Genomic DNA, 15,888 nt, shown 5'->3' with positions numbered 1-15,888 from the left:
ACACTTTCATTGCAAAATGTGCAATATTCACACAAAGAAAAAGATATACATGGGCTCGACAACACAAAAGTGCAGCGAAATAGAAGGTACTCAAATCCTGACCCAATTAAAGCAGAGGTACCGAGTACAATGTGACTGAAGATTGGTGATGTTGCTTTGTGATAAGGGTCCCAGCTGGTCATCAATGACCAAAGCTCAGATGTGTATGGGAAGATTGGAATGGAAAATAGCTACAGAAGTTAGTAAAGCAGAGAGTCTGACGGAAACCTTACAGGACCTGTAGGCTGTCTAGTTGTGATATCTGTTTAAAAGGGTTCAAACAATTAAGACAAAGCATAACTGATGCTCTGGCCTGATAACCCAACCTCCTCCACCCCACATACATATCCCTTCACACTTCGAAAGGACTTGTTCCTTTCTTTCTTGTCATTCTATCATCAATAATCAAACAAATACATTATAATAGTGTACTGTACCATTATAGCTGAGCTACTAAATCCACTTCCCAATCTGGAACTGAGTCATCCAGTACACTCTGGGTTCCATCCCTATCCTGTACTGAATTTCCTGCTCCCGGTAGGTGTGCTGCAGTTGGCCTCAGTGCTACTGGACTGAGGAAGGGACAGGAACATTAGCCAGGATTCTTCCTGATAATTATCCAGTTACTCTTGTTGTGTGCTGATGCTCTGATGCACTTCATGGTCAAATCTTGATTAGGCCCCCATAAGGTGCTTCAGTAATGTTCTGTTAGGCTGTCTTGGTCTATGGAATTGTGCACTTAGCTGATGCTGTGACACAATGTACTGGAATCATGAGGTGTAATATCATGTCTGTGAAACTCTTTCGAGTTACCAACAGTCACAGATTGCAACTCTTTCGAGTACAATCACAGTTCTTGGTTTCTGGGAGTGGGACATGAACCCACAACCCTCTGATTCAAAGGCGAGGGTGCTATGAACTGAGCCACAGCTGACACCTCTATCATGTCTGTGAACATGCACAGGGGAGTTACCAAAGGCAACTGCATAACTGGGAGAAAACACTAGGTCAGATCCTTTCCTGCACAAAGAGAAATCAGAGGACTAACTACCACTAGTCCCTAGCAGCCCATTGCTGAATAGTATTGATGACATCTAGAGAAGGTTTTCATCCCCAGAAGCTTGGCCACAGGGAGGGTCACTCTGGTTGCCTGCCTGCCTGTCTTTCACAGTCCTGGCCATGCCCATGGATACCCTGAGAAGGCAGTGCCCAGCAGTACACTTGAAACCTTCTGCGACTGATAGGCACGTCAGGCTATCAAGTGTCTAGATGCTGGTATTATTTTTCTTTATTCTTTCATGGGATATGGGTGTACCAGAGAAAACTCCCTGTCCTTTAAATAGTACCATAGAAACATTTAAATGCAATTAGTCAGGTAGGCAGGGCCTCAGTTTAACACCTCATCTAAAAGGCAGCTCTCCAGAGAGTGCAACACCCTTCGTACTGCACTCTCATGTCAACTTAGTATATGTGCTCAAATCCTGAAGTGGTGTTTGAACCCACGACCTTCTGACTTCAAATCCTTCAGGATTGAACCTGAACCATTTAACCCCAGAAAGTCGTAACTGGATTTCCAGTCTAGGTAATCCTAGTCAGGATAGGAGTGGGGAATGACACTGTGATGAGTACTAGCTATCGTAACTAGTGGAGGAAGGCCAATCAGGATTCCAGCTCGTCATGGTTACCCACCACTCATGGTTGAAAAATGAATGCATGGAAATGTCAGGGGAACGTCAATCTTGGTTGTGATGCCCCAACAGTTGAGTAACCTTCAGAACCTGAACCCATGCATAAAGAAATGGCAACCTGGGCAAAACACCAGAGGGCAAATTGTGTGAATGGAAGCAAAGCCCAACAAGATGTTAGTGTCTTTAGGAGAGGGGTGATCAAATTGAAGGGAAAAAAATCTCCCTTATATTGTTTTTGCACAGATAATTCGTGTTTAGCAGATTGAATCATAGAATTGTGTAGTGTAGAAGGAGGCCATTCAGCCCATTGAGGCAGTGTTCTATCAAAGAGCAATCCAACAAGTCCCAATGCCCATTCTTAACCCCATACCCTTGGAATTTTCTCTTCTACAAGTAGTTATCCAATTACCTTTTGAAGTCTATTACTGACTCAGTATCCACCACCCATCAGGCATCCTAATCCTAATCACTCATTGAGTAAAGAAGATTTTCCTCATGTCACCTCTGGTTCTTTTGGCAATCACCTTAAATCTTTCCCCTCTGGTTATCAATCCTTCATCCATTGGAAACAATGTCTCTTTCTTTGCTCTAATGTATGCCTTGGTTCATAAGAGGGAATAATGAGGGTGTTGATTGGCAGTGACATGAGTCTGTTTGTATGGGTGCCAGGTGACAAATTGAGAATGGATTGAATTGAAGTTTTGCAGCAGGGCCAGTTGCATATTGCATATTTCTTGACAATAATAGTGCCTGTATAATGAGATGGAAGTGAAATTACCCCAGCAAATTAGAGCAGAATTGTTGACGGGCCATTCAGACCCTGATGCAGGGGCTGGATTCATTGCAGATGGGAGGAGGGGTGTTGCTGCAGCATTGGCGTCTTGGGAGCAGCAAAACAGATTTATAAATCTCATTTGTGTGGTGAATTGGTGACTCTGAGCTAGTGCTGTCAGCCTACACACCTCACTGAAACGCAACGAGCTATGTGCTGGAAAAGAGCCATGTTCCTGGACTGCTGCAACCTATTATTCTTCACCATGAACTGTTTTAGCGATCACTGCACCACAAACATCCTGAAGTCCTTCAGATGTTCTAGAAAGAGGAAATTGCTCTTCAGTTCAAAGTCTAACATAATTTTATAACCCCAAAGACTTGGTGCTAGATGTTAAACAAGAATGTATTCTGTTTGTGTTTTCCTGTAGAATGTTTGAATATTTTCAAAATCATAGAATTCACATAAGTCCATCTTGAAATACTTTTTTAGAAAGGGCAATGACTCTTTTTTACGGATCATGTGCCCCTGTATGGGATTGTCCTTCTCAAAGCAAAGAATATTAAGGGGCGAATTTAAAGGTGAATTTAAAGAATTTAAAGATGAAATTTTTTGTTTAACTCAGCGAGTTATTATGATCCAGAATGCAGTGTCTGAAAGAGCAGTGGAAGCAGATTCATCCGTAACTTTCAAAAGGGAATTGGACCGGTACTTGAAAAGGAAAAAAATGCAAGACTATGTGTGACTAAATGTATAGCTCCTTCCAAGAGCCATCACAGGCACAATGGGCCAAATGGCCAACTTCTTTGCTGCATCATTCTTTGCTTTTATGATTTTGGATAGAATCAGGCTTGGCTGTGATGCCCCCCAACCCCCCTAACCCCCCCCATCTGCCCCCCTCCCTAGCCTCCCATCTGCCCCCGCCCCTCACCATTGTTAGAAAGTCTATGATGCTCCTTTTTTGGGCTCACATACATCATTATAAATTGGGAAACATGGATGAAAGGTCAAGACTCAGAGTAGAGGCCAAAGTTGATAAATGTAGAACAGATGAGGTAAATCAAGAAATGGTTGTTACTTGTCAGAAAACCTGGATTTTAAAAGCTGGCAGATAAAAAGAGGAAAGAAGGAATAAGGGTGTGGGCAGTGATGTGGTTAAAGAATTGCACTGTTTAGAGATTGTGGACAGTGTTTGATTGATGGTGCAATGAGTCTTGGTTTGACACAGAAAGGATGCAGCATGGAGGCAGCAGGTATGCCGAGAGTTCAGGTGTTACAAGGGAAAGACATTCTGAGAAGCCATAGGTGATAGGTTGTTTTTCTAATCTTATGAATAAGTTTAAGAGAAGTGAAGAGCCTGTCCAGATATAGAAGCAGTGAAGGCTTGTTTGGAAATAGACTCTGCTACGATCCCAGTTAATGTTAATACTGGACAAGTCAGGTCCCAGAGTGAAACCTGGCTTGATAGATCCTAATTTTTTTTTTTGAAACCATGGAGGAAAGTTATTGAACAAATTCACAGGAGTCTGCTGATGAACCTTTAAAGCAAAGAATAAAATATTTATCAAACAAGAAAAAAGTTGTAAAAATCTCAATACAAACACAAGAAGATGATTCACATATTCACTAATCCTTCACCCCTATAATATCTTTACAGACACAGGCAAATTCAGAAAGATAAAACAATTTACAATATCTATCTTACACCCTAATATTCAATGTAAGTATGAGGTACATGTGAATTAACAAGTGAACTTTGGTCAGACACACTACACTGCAAAGTGAGACCAAAGCAGATTCCATGGATTTCTCACCACCCCAACCAGATGTTTGTCACACTATGAGCCAACCAGTCTCAATGAAACTTTGTCTTTCTCAGGAGGGTTTCCAGTCTCCATGTTTGAAGAACTCGCCTTGGAACTCTCTCCAAACTTTGCTCCCACTTGTATGGCTGCAACAGTGGCCCACCTCATAGGGTTTCAATTTCACCTTCCGAGATTCCTTTCCCCTGGATCTCCGAGTCCGCTCAGGCTTCACCTTAGAAGCAAAATTTCAGATCCTCGGCCGGCCAAGCGAAATACCACTGCTCCAAAGAGCCCGCAGTAAGGAGTCACCAACCCTCGGCTACATCCTTGGATCTTCAGGGCTTCTCTCAAGCTTGCTTCATTTCAAGTCTGCTCATTGCAGCTGTCCCTTTAACTCAGAACTTATCTCTTTGCCCTTTTCTTTTAACTTGGACCTCTTCCTGATCTCTGTCTTTGTCCCTGCCTGGGACATTCCTCTGGGACCTCTCCCTGTCCCCCTCCCAGGTTGTGCTCCCTGGGACACACTCAGCATAATGGCATTCCATTGTCAGGTCACCTGACCTGATTTTCACGCCATTCTACATTTTTCCTCTGCGCAGGCATGCAGGGCTGGTTCCCAGTCTAAAGCATGTAAAAGACAGGAACTGCGCGTGTGTGGCCATCTCCCAGCGGGCACATGCACAGAAAGCCCGAGGCTTGCCAAGAACTTGAGTTCCCAACCTCTGAAGGTAAGTATTTGAGTTTCATCACAACTGTCTTGAGAATTGATTTGTTAAGGGAAAACTATCATTCAGCACATGAAAGTAATTCGAACCATGGAGGCAGTTTTAGCAATGGAGAAGTTGTTTCTTTTCACTCTTGGGATATGGGCACCTCTGACAAGGCCAGCACTTGTTTCCTTTCCTTAATTTGATACAACTAAATGGCTCAGAAGGCTACTTCAGAGGGCAGTTAAGAGAAAACTACAATGGTATGGGACCAGAGTCACATCTAGGCCAGACAGAGGGCATTTGTGACCCAGTTGAGTTTTTTTTGACAACTATGTGGTCACTTTCACTGATACCAGCTTTTTAAATAAGCTGAATTCAAATTCTCAAACTACCATAGTGAGAACTGACTTCATGTTGTCTGGACTACCAGTCCAGCAATGTAACGCATATGTTACTGTGGGTGTTCCATTTTTGATCAAAGATGAAGGTTAGTTGAATGAAATACTAAAGGTGAAACTGTCAAAGGTAATAGATGGCGAATATTTCTTGAACTTGGGAGAGAGATGAAGAAGTTCTGCTGCATAAAAGAGGGCAGAGGAGATCAAGATGCAAGATGAAAAGAGAGACATTTGTGTCCACTGAGGGTTTATAGTCTGTTAGAAGTTTATTAAGCAGAACAGTAGAGCAGAATCATTATTAAAATGGACAGGTTGAAAGCTGAAGGTAGGAGGCCATTTATATAGAGAAGGAATAGTGAGATAGAGAGTATAGCATTGGTGGAAGTGCCAGACATTGTTAGAAGGACTTGTGAATTACCAAAGCATCCAAGTACAAAATTCCAGTTGTGCATAAAGATTGGCCACTTCGCTAAGAGACTGGAAGACGTCTGGTACCCATGGAGCTGTTTCCCCCGGCACAAGAGATGAAAATTGATGATTCCTGAGTGATTTATATGAACTCACCACCAGGTGGCATATTTTTTCCTTCTGGCTGCTGGTCACCTTCAGTATTGATGCCTTCATCCTGGCTGCTGGTGACTCACTCCAGGTTGTGCAGGTGTCAGCCATTCACTGTGTGCATATAAATATCACATATATATCATTATATGCACATGTATATCTGTTTTCTTTTGTTTCCAAATTTCTCTTTTAAAGGCAGCAGGATCTATTCATACACCACCAATCACAACTTCAGAGATGGAGGTATTTTGGATCAGTAGCTAGTGCCCCTGCCTCTGAGCCAGAAGCTCCAGGTTCAAATCTCACCCCCAGGACCTGTTGGCCATGGAAGGAACATTCATGATGTGGTTGATAATCAGCCTGCTCATCCTTCCAGTCCTTCCTCACTATCCCCCAGAGGGGAAAAAAGTGTGTGTGAATATATGAAAAAGCAGGCTATTTTGATGTAGGAAAGCAGCAACTAATTTGAGCTCAGGGAGCTCCCACAGACAGCAATGATATGAAAGTAGTACTAAAAATACTTTGTGAAGGTTGCTAGATGGCTAGAGTGTGGTGCCAAATAACTCCAATAGGATGGGTTCAATCTGTACCAGCTGTGATAGTTCATGAAGGGCTGCTTCTCACATTGTTCCATGTTTGATGTGGAATGCTATATAACTACTTGTCTCTCAAAAAGAGAGGGTTGCCTTAATACTTCAGTATCAGCCAACTGTTTTAGTGATATATTCACTCAGACTGTCTACTTCAACAACTGTAATATAACCAGACTTTGCCCTGTCTCAGCTTATCTGCCATTGAAAATCTCAATCATGCCTTTGCTTTGTTACCTCTAGACTTGACTAGTCCTATGCAATAAAACAAAAGCAAAATACTGTAGATGCTGGAAATCTGAAATAAAAACATAAAATGCTGGAAAAGCTCAGCAGGTCTGCCAGCATCTGTAGAGAGAGAACCAGAATTAACATTGCAGGTCAAGGAAACATTGACTCTGTTTCTCTGCTCACAGACACTGCCAGACCTGCTGAGTATTTCCAGCATTTTCTGTTTTTATTCCAACACACTCCTGGCTGGTCTCCCACATTCTACCCTTCAAAATGTAAAGTCATCCAAAATTTTGCAGTTTGTGTCTTAACTCACAGCAAGTGCCATTCACCTATCAACCCTGTGTTCACTGATCTACGTTGGTTCCCTGTCAAGCAACATCTTGACTTTAAAATTCTCATCCTTGTTTTCTAATTCCACCATGGCCTCACCCTACCCCAACTCTGTAACCTCCTCCAGCCCCACAACCCCCTGAGATATATCTGCGCTCCTCTAATTCTGCCCTCTTGTACATTCCCAATTATAATTGCTCCACCATTGGTGGCCGTGCCTTCAGTTGTCCACGCTCAAAGCTCTGGAATTCCCTCCCTAAACCACTGTGCCTCTCTATCTCACTTTCCTCCTTTAAGACACTCCTTAAGATCTACCCCTTTGACCAAGCTTTTGGTCATCTGACCTAATATCTCCTTATATGTCATACTTTGCATTATAATGCTCCTGTGAAGTGCCTTGGGACGTTTCATTATGTTAAAGGAGCTATATAAATGCAAGTTGTTGTTGTTGAGGGATGAATTTGGGCCAGGACACTCTTTTTAAGTACCCTGCAATGTTTTTACAGCCAGTCAAGTGGTAAGATAGACCCCTGCTTTCACATCTCATCTGAAAGATAACACCTCCAACAGGGCAGCACTCCTTCAGTACTGCACCTCTCTCTCTGGTGAGGGACTTGAATCTACAGCTTTCTGACTCAAAGATGAGAGTGATGCCAACTGAGCCATGGCTGTGCTCTTCAGTCACGTTCAATCCCACTTGTGCCAGTCACTCACTGGTATCCTGCTCGAGTGATTTGTTCTTTGCGCCAGAGCCTGGGGAATGAGTGTTGACAGGCCTTTCAACCAGGAAAAAGCTTCTCAGTAGAGCCCGCTGCTCTCCTGACCCAGTGAACCTTTCATAGCAGGGCCAGTGAATAGTGATCAGGTGCAGGAAACCCAATTACCTTCCCCACATGTAGGCAGGGGTGCTGATGCCATCGGCTGCACTCTTACTGATCCTGGAGAGAGTGGATCAGGCAGAACAAGAGATGGCAAAATGGACAAGATTTGATTCTGAATCCAACCAATATTCATAGCTGTTCCCTTGGAAGGGGTCCTATTTTAATTTGCAGAACAGAATGCTTAGCATGTAGAGGCATTCAGAGGTCAGATTGCAATCTATCCGACTTTTAATTACAACCATAGATGTCGGATTAGTGTCAACTTGTGATGCAGAAATACTATAGACTAAGCAACCGGACCTGGCAGAAGAGTAATATTTGAGAGCAGCAGAAGTGGTGTTAGGATAAAAGGTCATTTCTTAGCTTCATATTTATATTCAATTATATTGAATATGTGATTGATAGACATGTGTGGTCCCCAGTGTATACACAGTCATTGTCTATGCTGCTCTGACATAGCAGCTCATACCTAAACAACTCTGGCTCACTCATTGCCCATATAATAATGTTGAAGTTAATTGCTTTTGGGTAGACAGGAAAATCTTCCAATGAGTGCAAAGGAGTAAATCTACTGCAGCAGAGACTGAGACAGAATTTACAAGAGAACTGACTATGTATTTGGAAGGAAAAGGACGAAAAGCAGGGATATGGGATTACAGCAAACAGCTCCAGTTAAAAAGCTAACACAATATGGATGCGATGGGTTGAATCTCCTATTTTTGCATGGTAATTTCTAGAAGTTTCTGCCCTACACTCACAAAGCTCCCACAAACAACAATGCAGTATTTAAGGATAAACATTGGTCAGGACACTAGGGAGATAGGACCTTAGTTTAATGTCATGTCTGAAAGACAGCATCTCCTGCACTGCACTGCAGCACTTCTTCAGTGCAAAATCTAGGCTGATGTTCCAGTGTAGTAAAGAGGTGCTATTGTTCTGACATGGCATTAAACTGAGGTCCTATCTGCCCTCTCAGGTGGATAAAGAACAGCATGTGAATTCTCCCCGTAACCTCTCTTCTGTTTTCATGGGTGCCTGGAAGGCCCCTGTGGCTTGAAGGTTGAGTGCAGTGGTGATTTTCACTGGCAGACACTTGACTATGCCTGCAGGTATTATGTGGCTCAATAGGTAGCACACTCACCTCTGAGTCAGAATACTGTCGGCTCATGTTGTGTTCCAGAGACTTAAGCAAAGAAACCTCAGCTGGTACTCCACTACATTGCTGAGAGAATGCTGCACTGGCAGAGGTGCTCTCTTTCAGAGGAAATGTTAAATTGAGGCCTGTCAGCTCTCTCAGGTGGGTGTCGGAGTAAAAGACACTATTGTGAAAAAGAGCATGAGTTCTCCCTGTTAATTTGGTCAATATTAATCCTGCAACCAGCATCGCTAAAACAGGTTATCTGGCCATGATCTCATTTGCTGTGCTGTTCCTACATTACAACAATATCAAATTCGTTGACTATGAAGTGCTTCGAGGCATCTTGGCATGTTGCACTGGGGCTATGATTGCAATTCTTTCTATCCTTACAAGGCCCAGGTGGCATATCACGGCCTGTCTGGTGAGTGAATTTCCTGGTGTGCTGTTCCTCCTCCAATGCCCATTTATCGAATCTGTTGCAACATAACCACTGCCTAGGTTAGTACCGAGGGTTGCCAACTCTCCAGGATTGTCCTGGACTCTCCAGGAATTAAAGACTAATCTCCAGGACACAGCTTCAAGAAAAATCCTAGGGGTAATTAGTTTGTTTCTTAATGTTAGCACTTTTATTAGTGATAAAAAAAATTGGACAAGGTTTGGGAGGAGGGGGAAGGTTGTTTGACATCAGGAATTATCCAATCGGGTAATGAGGAGACTATTTTGTCGACTTATTGTCACAGAATCACAAAATCTTTATAGCGCAGAAGGAGGCCATTCAGCCCATTAAGTCTGCACTGGCTCTCTGAAAACATTCTACGTAGTCCCACTCCCCTGCCTTATCCCTGAAATCTTTCTTTTCAGGTAGTAATCCAATTTCCTTTTGGGTACCTCCATTGATCCCGCCTCCACCACCCTTTCAGGAAGTTTGTTCCAGACTCCAACCACCCTCTGGATGAAAAGTTTTTTCCTGACATCACATTTACTCCTTCTGTCAATTATTTTGAATCTGTGGCCTCTGGTTCTTGACATTCTCTTGAGTGGGGACACCTTGTCCTCAGGATCTTGAATACCTCTATCAAGCACCCTCTCAGCCTTCTTTTCTCCAAGGAAAACAGTCACAGCCTCTCCAATCCATCCTCATAGCTACATACAGTTCTTTATCCCTGAAATAATTCTTCTGAGTCTCCTCTGTACTCTTTCCAATGCCTTCACACCCTTTCTCAAGTATGGTGCCCAGAACTGGACCAGATGAGGCCTAACTTGTGTCTTATACAAGTTCAACATGATCTCCTTATTCTTGTACTCAATGTCCCTATTAATAAAGTCTAAGATACTATATGCTTTATTAACTGCTCTCTCAACATGCCCTGCCATGTAACTTATGAACATATACACCGAGGTCCCTCTGTTCCTGCACCTCCTTTAGAGTTTCTCCCTTTATTTTATTGTCTCTCCTACTCTTCCTGCCAAAATAAATCACCTCACACCTCTCTGCATTGAACTTCATCTGCCATTTGTCTGCCCAATCCACCAATATGTCTATGTCCTTTTGAAGTTCAAGACTATCCCCATCACAGTTGACAATGTTTCCAATCTTCGTATCATCTGCAAATTTTGTATTTCATGTCCTGAACACCGCAGTCTAGGTCATTAATATATGTCAGGAAGAGCAAGGGTCCCAACACTAACCCCTTGGGAACTCCACTACAAACCTTCCTCCAATCTGAAAAACACCATTAACTACCACTCTTTTGTTTCCTGTCAGTCAACCAATTTCTATCCAAGTGCCTACTTTCCCTTTTATTTCAAGAGCTAGCATTTTACTCACAAGTCTGTTCTGTGGAACAATCAAATGCATTTTGAAAATCCATATACACCACATCAATAGCATTGTCCTTATCAACCTTCTCTGTTACCTCTTCAACAAACTCCAGCAAATTAGTTAAACCCATGCTGGGTTTCCTTAATTATCCTGCACTTGTCTAAGTGACTGTTGATTTTGTCCCAAACTATAGTTTCTGAAGTTTCCCTACCACTGAAGTCAAACTGACTGTTCTGTAGTTGCTGGTTTTATCCTTGCAACCTTTTTTGAACAAAGGTGTAACATTCACAATTCTCCAATCCGCTGGTACCATCCCTGTGTCTAAGGAAGACTGGAAGATTATCACTAGTGCCTCTGCAATTTCCATTCTCATTTCCCTCAGTACCCTTGGATGCATCTCATCCAGTCCTGGCACCTTATCAATTTTAAATAAAATAGCATTTCCAACACCTCCTTCCTCTCGATTGTAAATTCTTCTAGTGTACCAGTTACCTCCTCTCTCACCTTGGCCTGGATAGCATCTTCTTCCTTTTAAAGACAGATACCAAGTACTTGTTTAGTATCTCTGCTATTTCCCTTGCCTACATGTGGAAGCCCCATTTTTTATCCATAATCAGCCCTACTCTTTCTTTTACCACCCTTTTATTATTTATGTCCTTATAGAAGACCTTGGGATTCCCTTTTATGTTTGCTGCCAGCCTCTTCTCATGCTCACTCCTTGCTTTTCTTATTAGTTTCTTCACTTGCCCTCTGGCAGTCTGATTCAGTCTGATTCTCCATTGTATTTTCTACCTGACATCTGCCGTATGCGCACTTTTTCCTTTTCATTTTCACCTTTATCTCTCTCGTCATCCAGAGCACTCTGGATTTATTTGTCCTACCTTTCCCCTTCAAGGGAATATACTTTGACATTGCCTGCAATACTTTTTCTTTGAAGCTGTCCCATTGTTCAGCCAGTGTCTTTTCTGCCAACATTTGATTCCAACTTACTTGACTCAGATACATTCTCATTGCATTGAAGTTGGCTTTCCCTCAATAAATTATCCCTGCTCTGGATTGCTCCTTGTCCTTTACCATGGCCAACCTAAACCTCATGATACAATGTCCACTGTCCCTTAGAGGCTCTCCCACTGATATTTGATCCACTTGGGCCAACTCATTCCTAGAACCAGGTCCAACAGTGCCTGCTCTCTCGTTGGACCAGCACACTGCTGCAGAAAATTATCTTGAACACATTCCAGGAACTCTCATCCCTCTTGTCCCTTTGCACTATTCCTATCCCAGTTCATATTTCGATAATTGAAGTCCCCGATTATAATTACCCAATAATTCTTGCACCTCTCTATAATTTCTTTGCAAATTTGTTTCTCTGCATCCCTTCCACTAGTTGGTGCTCTATATACTACACCAATCAATGTTATTGCACCTTTATCATTCCTTACCTCTAGCCAGAGAGATTCTGACCCCTGTGGAACATCCTCTCTCTCCAGCACTGTAATGCCATCTTCAATTAATATTGGTGCCCCCAGGAATATTTAGTGCCCAGTCCTGCCCTTCTTTGAGCCAGGTCTCTGTTATAGCAATAATATCATCATTCCATTTGTCAACCTGTGCCTAAAGTTCATCAATCTTATTAGCCACACTCCGTGCATTCATCTTCATACACATTAAACCTGATTAAGGCTTTTTTTACTTTCCCCCTTACTCTGACCCCATCTAATGACTTGCTATTGCCTGCTCTAATTCTATCAAACTCTCCAAGTATTCTATTTACCTTGATACTACTTTTTGATATATCCAACTTATCAGTTAATATTTCTCTATTTCCCACAACCAGTTTTTTCTCCTGTCCTCTCTGAATTTCCCCTCAGGTTCGCATCCCCCGGCCAATCTAGTTTAAACTCTCCCCAATAGCACTAGCAAACCTTCCCTCAAGGACATTAATCCCAGTCCTGTTAAGGTGTAACCTGTCCTTCTTGTACAGCTCCCACCTGCCCCAGAACTAGTCCCAATGTCTCAGAAATCTAAAGCCCTCCCTCTTACTCCATTTCTCCAGCCACGTGTTGAACTGCTCAATTTTCCTATTCTTATGCTCACTAGCACATGGCACTGGGAGTAATCCTGATATCACTGCTCCTGAGGTCGTGCTTTTTAATTTCCTTCCTAACTCCCTAAAATCTGCTTTCAGGACCTCGTCCCTTTTCCTTCCTATGTCATTGGTCCCAATGTGGACCACGACCTCAGGCTGTTCACCCTCCCCCAAAAGAATGTCCTGCAGCCACTCTGTGACATCATTGAACCTGGCACTAGGGAGGCAACATACCACCCTGGAGTCACGTCTACAGCCACATAAATGCTTGTCTGCTCCCCTAACTATGGAATCCCCTACCACTGTAGAACTTCTGCTCTTCCCCCTCACTCCTGTGCAACTGAGCCACCCCGCAGTGCCATGAATTCGACTCTTGCTGCAGCCCTCTGAGGAACCATCTTGCTCACCAGTATCCAAAATGGAAAAGTAGTTAGAGAGCGAGATAGCCTCAGGGGATTCTTGCACTACCTGCCTGTTTCTCTTAGATACCCTGGCAGTCACCCATTCCCTCTCTGCCTGTGCACTTCTTAACTGTGGTGTGACCACTTCTCTAAACATGCTACCCATGTAATCCTCAGCCTTGCGGATGCACCACAGTGACTCCAGCCACTGCGCTGAGCTCAAGTTTCTGGAGCTGGTGAAACTTCCTCCAAATATAGTCATCAAAGGCACTTTTTGCCTGCATGACTTCCCACATCCTGCAGGATGCTCATTCCACATGGCCGAGCTGCACTGACATACCTTAAACTTTATATAAAGTGTTTACTACAGTATGATATTATATAATAACTACCAGTCACTCATCAATCATCTCCTCTGTGCCAAGTCCAGAAAGGTCTATCTTTATCAACCAATCAACTTATGAGTCACTTTTAGATTTTATCTGTAAACTTCCGCTCTCTCTCTCCCCTGCTTTGTGGATTCTCTCTCTCTCCAATTCTCGCTGCTTTATGGGCTCTCTAATGTTGTTTAGTTGACACAATTTAAATACTTTTTGAATTAACTAAGAATAATTCCTATGTATACCATATCTCTTTCCCCCTTGCACTGAATTCCCACGTGAACCTAATTCGCTACTCACTCAGTCTCCATCTCACTGATATAATGATATAATACATTGGGCTTATTTACTGCACAAGACACAAGGAACAAATCACTCATAAGGGATTGGGTAAACACATTGTGAGTTCATTTATTAAGACTAGGCACATGAGAACAATTATACATAGGTATAAAGTTTGGAGACATCAGAGCTGTGTGTGTGCTCTGCTCAAAGCAAAAGTAAAACTAAGACTGGATCGCATGACACATTTCCCTTCCAGTGATGTCATGCTGATATCCGTTAAAGACATATTACAACATATTTTGCTTTCCACTTGGTGTGGACACATCAGGCAATCAATGGCCTGAGTGTGGGGACAGGAATGTTGAAGATAAGTTGGGAGATGCTCTCAAGGAATACAGCCAGCCGGAGTTGGCAATCATATTAATACCAAGATTTTAAATCCTAACAATCCATTTTTAAGAGAGTGTTGTTTTGACCCTAGCCTGATGATTGATTTTCTACATTAAAGCTGGATCGTATGTTGATCATTGCTAAACATATCACTGCACTCAGCTCCACATACAGATGCAGTCAAGTTTCTGCAAAGATATTTTTCATGGTGACACATTCCCTTTTAACCCACAGGATAATTCTGAAGATGCATTATTCAGTTCCTATTTTATACACAGAGCTCAGCTGCAAAGTGTAACCACAAGTCTTGCAGAATGCTCGCTTGGAGCCAATTAATAGCGTGGGCTGTGTATTGCCTTTCTGATTTCGGGATTGCTGTCAAGTACCACCTTCAGTGCACAGATGACGTCAACCATCCACACTGACGTCTTTAGACCTGTCTGATGTGCCAGCCTGCGGGAGCACAGCTCTGACAATCCAAACCACTAATTTACTAGGTGTTCTGACTTTGCTAAGCCCTTTGCCAGCTTAAGGCTATTGATGTGCGTAGACTGCTGAGTGGAATCATTGCTGTGTGAACTCAGTACAGGGGATTTCTTAAACCTTAATCTTATTTAATATAAAAGTTTTGGAGGAACTGAAACAGCAGTAGATATTTTAAAACCCCTCTTGTTTCATCTCCTGCTCTTTAAGAGAGGTTGAATTAAATACCTACCTGTTTAATATTAATGGATTTACATAGGAAGTACAGCACAGAAACTGGTCCACACCAGTATTTATGCTTCACACAAAGCTGCTCTCACTGGTCTTTGTCTCACTCTATCAGCATAATATTCTTCAACCTATTCCTCTTTTCCTCATGTATTTATGAGGCTTCCCCATACTTGCCATAGAGGGAGTGCAACGAAGGTTCACTGAGTTAATGCCTGGGATGGAGGGATCGTCCTAATTGGACAGATTAAATAGATGGGTCTTCATTCTCTGGAGTTTAGAAGAATGAGAGGTGATCTCATTCAAACATACAAAATTCTTACAGGCATCAACATGGTAGATGCAGGAAGGATGTTTTCCCTGGCTGGGACAGGGGTCAAGAACCAAGGGACACAGTCCCCGAATAAGGGGCAGGTCATTTAGGACTGAGCTGAGGAGGAATTTCTTCACTCAGAGGGTGATGAATCATTGGAATTCTCTGCCCCAGAGGGCTGTGGAGGCTCAGTCATTGAGCATGTTCAAGACTGAGATTGATAGATTTCTACATATTAAATGTGAGGATACGGGGATAGCACAGGAAAATAGTGTCGAAGTAGATCAGCCATGATCTCATCGAATGGTGGAGTGAGCTCGAGGGGTTTAATGGCCTACTCTTTCTCCGATT

General features: G+C 42.7%; 1 protein-coding gene across 1 annotated transcript in view; it reads left to right on the top strand.

Annotated features, from left to right (window-relative positions):
* The window catches only part of LOC144671460 (synaptosomal-associated protein 25), a 222,086-nt gene that overhangs the window by 39,258 nt on the left and 166,940 nt on the right, over positions 1 to 15,888 (top strand). The window lies entirely within an intron of this gene.

This window comes from Cetorhinus maximus, chromosome 32, assembly GCF_964194155.1.
Source record: "Cetorhinus maximus chromosome 32, sCetMax3.hap1.1, whole genome shotgun sequence".
Classification (NCBI taxonomy): domain Eukaryota; kingdom Metazoa; phylum Chordata; class Chondrichthyes; order Lamniformes; family Cetorhinidae; genus Cetorhinus; species Cetorhinus maximus.
The sequence above is the reverse complement of the archived record's forward strand: the minus strand, read 5'-3'. Positions and strand labels throughout refer to the sequence as shown.